Below are 5,111 nucleotides of genomic sequence, written 5' to 3'. Positions count from 1 at the left end.
GTCGGGTCTCGTGGCCTTCTCTATTAAGACATTCTCGATTGTAACCGAAATTATTACCAATTGTGAACTTTTTAGGATAAACAAATAATATTTTAGGTATAAACCCGTCTTAATGTAACGTTTTCGGTTATTATTACCAATTGCAAAACATTTTTAGATAAGACAAAAATAACGTTTTGAATTAAAACTCACTATAAATTAACTTTAGCTTTAGTCGCCATACAGTAAAGTAATCCCATATTCAAGTTCACATCAATTCAAAACCTTATATTCTTGATAAAAGCCGAAAACTTGTATTCAAAGTTAACTACAAGAGTTTCACTCACCCTTCAAAATAGCATGGAAGACCCAAATCAACTACAAGAGTTTCACTCACCCGCCAGGAGAAATTCTAAACAGGGTTCGAAGTGAAGGCGTAACTATTGCTTAGTTTGTTTTAGCTAGATACCTCCTTTTTCACAACCAAAAAAGTCAACTTGAATCTAATTAATCTAATCTAATTTAATTGAAATGTAACCAATTCGATTAACTTCATTTTCGTAGTCAAAGTACAAATTGGGAAGGAAAATTATTTTATTAGCGTTAAAAAAAAAACTGGAAATGAATGTACAAATAAATAAAGTATAGAAAAGAAAGAGAGGAAGATGGAGCCCATCCGTCCCACACATTGAACCTGTGAAGGTTTTTCATATAAAAATATATATACAAAGAGCCCATCTATCATTAAGGGCACTTCTTGTCACGTTGTTGAGAATCCACACTTTTGGGTCTTATAAATTACTTAACAGAGAAAGAGAAGGATGATGTTAGGAAAATTTTAAGCTCAAAGCATCTTTTCTACGAGGAGATGTGTTCTTATCACAATGGGAATATATTGCATTTGCCTCATGATCTACAATTACAACGTTCCTTGCAATTGGCTCTCAGAAGTATAGATAATAATGAGAATGATGATGCAAGGAGGCACCAAAATGACTTTCTTGATGATGATGACCATGGCATGGAAACTGATGATCATGATGAGCTTCAGGAGAATCAGCTTCACATGGGGATAACAGGGTGATATGTGGGGCATCAGGGATCTCTACTAAGAAATCAAGACAAAGCCAAGTCCATAAAGATTCTTGTTTCCAGAACCTTTTGAACTCCCAGCACTGCCACAATAATTCTTTTTCTTATCCATCAGTCGCGCAAGCAAATGCGAACCAAGCTCTGCTTGATTATTCAAGAGATGCTTGGATGCAGAAGCAGTGGATAGAGTCTCGCACACTACAGCTTGAAGAAAAGAAACTGCAAATTCAGGTGGAGCTGGAGAAACAACGTTTCAAGTGGCAGAGATTTAGTAAGAGAAGGGACCGTGAACTGGACAAGATGAGAATGGAAAATGAGAGGATGAAGCTTGAGATGAATGAATGACACTAGAGTTGAAGCGGAAAGAGTTGTCTGCTGATTAAAGCCTTGTATTTTGAACTTTTTTCTTCTTCTAAAGTTTCAGGCCTTGATGCAATTTATTTTTGTTGCTGGTAAGCTGCTATTGATTTTTCCATGGAGTATCACATATAGGGTGGGGAAGCTAAGTCGAAATTTGTGATGTTGCCTGTTTTTGTGGTGTAAACATTGGCAGTGACAATTACAGTCTCTGCTTCTTGTTGTTTTGCATTTTGTAAAATGGTATTGTGGCTTCTAGAACTCTTTTGTTATTACTTATTATCATGTACCATTGCATAAAACATGTTTTTTCTTTATTTATACTGTAGTCAACCGTTTTTTTCGGAATTTTTATTGTTTTTATTTTTATAATTATAATTATTAAATATTAATTTAATTTATTATTTTTCTATTTTGTAGGCTATTACAAATACCTAATTTGGGTCCAAATCCCAAGCTATGTTACAAGACCTATTATTTCCTGACCCAAACCAGATGGAGGCCCATCTTAAGCCCAATGATCATCAGCAGCTGTTTATGAGTAGGATCGCCACGTCCTCAGTCGAAGGATGGCCAGCAGCTCTTGTGGTCCTTCCAATCTACGTGAGTAATTCCGACAAGATTCCCTGGAAAACAAAAACAGTTATGAGGGGTGCAAACAAAAATGGTTATGGAGGGGAAGAAAACCGCATTAGATAATGGGAGGTGGGGGAGGTCATTTTTTTGATTAAGGAGGCAACAAAAACCAGGGAGAAACTACCAACCATTGGCGATCAGCAATTTACCCGAGAGAAATCAAGCAGTGTAAGGGGGCAGCTTAACCTTTGTTTAAGGGTATAGGGAGCAACCATTCGAAGGGGGAAGAAGAGACTTTTATTTTTTCTCTTTTGAGAAGCATCCATGATTCTTCTGTAAAATCGGGAACTTGTTTCTTTGCTTCAATCAATACAAAATATGGAAAGAAAACAGTATATTTTTTATAGATAGCCATCAAGCTTTGAAAAAATGTTCTTCTGATTTGAAACAAATCAAGCAATCAATATATTCATCCAAAAATAAATATAGAGAGGAGGACGCCCAGACGAGAAACAATAGAAAAGAGGAAGAACAATTTTCTTGAGGTATTTTTAATCCATTTTCGATTTTTAGTGTGTGTGTGTGATTTGTTTCGAAATAAATAGTAAATCAAAGAAAAAAAGGGGTTTAGTTCGTTCACCTTAGTCGTTGGAAAACGTCGTCGGAGTTGGAAACTGAGCGGTCGAGGTATTTTGGCCATTCAAAGGGGATGTCCTAGGTTGGGTTTAGGTTTGATGGCCACTGCATATGGTGACCATTGAGTAGACAACCGCCGATTAACGGTGTCAGTATACGCTCGGGGTGGCTTTGGGTTGAGATTTTGTTGAAGTTAGGAGCTAGCGTTGGTTTAGGGCCTTACCCGGTGATTGAACGGCGGTCGAAGGGACGAGCTACCACCGAAATAAGGTGGTGGAACGGTGGCCGATTATGTTCTAGGGCTGTTGGAGTCTCGGTCGTACGTGAGAAAAGAGGGAGGCTTGAGTGACGGAGAGATGCAACTGAATGTCTACTTTAGTGTGTTTGGTTTAGGTTTATTTGAGTTTAGGTTATATATTAAAACGTTAGGGTTAATTAGTGTTTAACCATCGTAGCTTTAGGATATAATTAGATTTTAGTCCTCATAGGTTTAGCGTTTATTTACACTTTAGTAACCTGTAGGGTCCGATTTCGAATTTACTCTTTTTTTGTCTTGATTTAGTTATTTTCCAAATTTAAGTTTTAGTTGTAATTTTCGGGTTATTTAAGCTAATGGTCATCTTATTTCATTTTTTAACTCATTTTGGTCCTCAAATCGAATATTTACATATTATAATTTTGTCTCTTTATTTTATACGCATTTAATTTCAATACCAACTGTTATTGTATTTAATTTTTACTGTTTTAGACATTTGACCATTAATTTTTTGCATGTTAGTTTTTAGTCCTGTGTATGTTTGGGATTTATTTTAATATAGTCCATTGTGAGGATTACTTTCTTCAATTAGTTGTCATATTTATTTTGCATGTTGATATTTTTTGATATGTATAAGTATGAGAATTTTATCTACGAATCGTATGACATTTTTTTACATGAATTGTATGATACCCATGTGTATAACTTGACCTTATTTGTAACCCCCCTAGACCCGGCCTATGCGTTTCGACTAAGTCTAGTGGATCACAAAGACATTTTCCAAAACCGTTATCCAATCAATGTAAAACCACATTATTCATGACATGAAATTATAATAAATTATACTATTAAAACTCATCTCTTAAATATAAAACTAATCAGTACTAAATTAATTTAAAACATATCTTAAAAATCAAAACCACGATAAACTGAATAGTAATAGCAAAAGTATCATCATTATAAAATCCAATACTTTAAAATAGGTCCATATCACCAGAATAAAGTCAACTTGCAAGTTTAAAATATTACAATCAGATATACTTCAAGAGATATGTTGATCCTCTAAGTGCTCGAACCGAGGTATCTAACCAACAGTATCTGAAAGGGGAAAAACATTTTCGAAAGGTGAGCTAGGCTCAGTGTGTCCCAACATTACCATAAAATCACAATAGGTACATTAAACAAATCATAGTCCAGTAAACCTCACAAATTCGTAAAAGAGTTTAACTTTTGAAAATCATAGTTTAAACCCTTTTTTGGTACACCATCAGTAGTTCCAAAATTATTTTCCATATAGCTTACTTTATGCACATAGCAAAAAGAAAGCCGACTTAAGGATAGGCTATGAAGCTTGTATCCTTAAGCCCAAGTCAATAAGTCCATATAACTTACCCTAAGCACACAGCAAAGGAAAGCCGACCTAATGAAACATCTTGGGGCCCTCAAGAGTCACATTAGGCCCGTTTATTAGCTTGATCAGAGCTATACAATTGTAGTTCAATCCATCCCAAAATCAATATCCATATACCAGTCATCAAAGTCCATAAATCATCAACAATAAATCGGTGTACCAACAATAATAATCCATAGATTTCAATGTACCATATTTCAAAACATATAAAACCATTATGTAGTAAACATGAACATACCTCGATAATGGGTTCAGATAGTAGATCTACTGATTGCTAGTTTCACCACGCTCTACTACAGTTTTCGAACGGGTGAATACTGGTATACGTGGTTTAACTGATCTAGAAGAGCTGGGTCGAGCTATCGAACGATTCAGAGAGTCTCTTGAACCTTCAAACAATAATAATTAATCAGCCCCAAATCTTACTTAATTGTTCAAAGCTAAAATTCTTCAGTATATAAGCATTTTTTGGGTTTGACTATCATTTTGGGGTATTTCGAGTCTGAATTTGGCCAAACGGATTGCGGAATCGGAATCAGGACGTCGAAAAACATAAAGTATGAATTTTCGAAAATTCAGATTCTTGGTCAAAGTCAACCACTTTGATCGTCAATTTGGAGGCCTTCGGGTTCGAATTTGATGAAATGGACTTCGGAAACGGATTCGGGACGTCGACAACTATCAGAATAGGTATACTCGGAAAAGATTTACGGTCGTTTAAGGGTCGGTCAAAGCCATTTTAAGTTTTGGTCAAAGGAAGTCAACGGTCACAGTCAACGGTCGGGTCGGGTCAACGGTCGGGTC

The 5,111-nt window shown here is 35.8% G+C and overlaps 1 pseudogene; it reads left to right on the top strand.

Moving 5' to 3' along the window:
- The first annotated feature begins 600 nt into the window (after positions 1-600).
- Positions 601-1,663, top strand: LOC120135606 (annotated as a pseudogene).
- The last annotated feature ends 3,448 nt before the right edge of the window (positions 1,664-5,111 follow it).

Source organism: Hibiscus syriacus, unplaced genomic scaffold, assembly GCF_006381635.1.
Source record: "Hibiscus syriacus cultivar Baekdansim isolate YM2019G1 unplaced genomic scaffold, ASM638163v2 tig00110610_pilon, whole genome shotgun sequence".
In the NCBI taxonomy this organism is placed as follows: domain Eukaryota; kingdom Viridiplantae; phylum Streptophyta; class Magnoliopsida; order Malvales; family Malvaceae; genus Hibiscus; species Hibiscus syriacus.
This window is presented reverse-complemented; position numbering and strand designations above follow the sequence as displayed.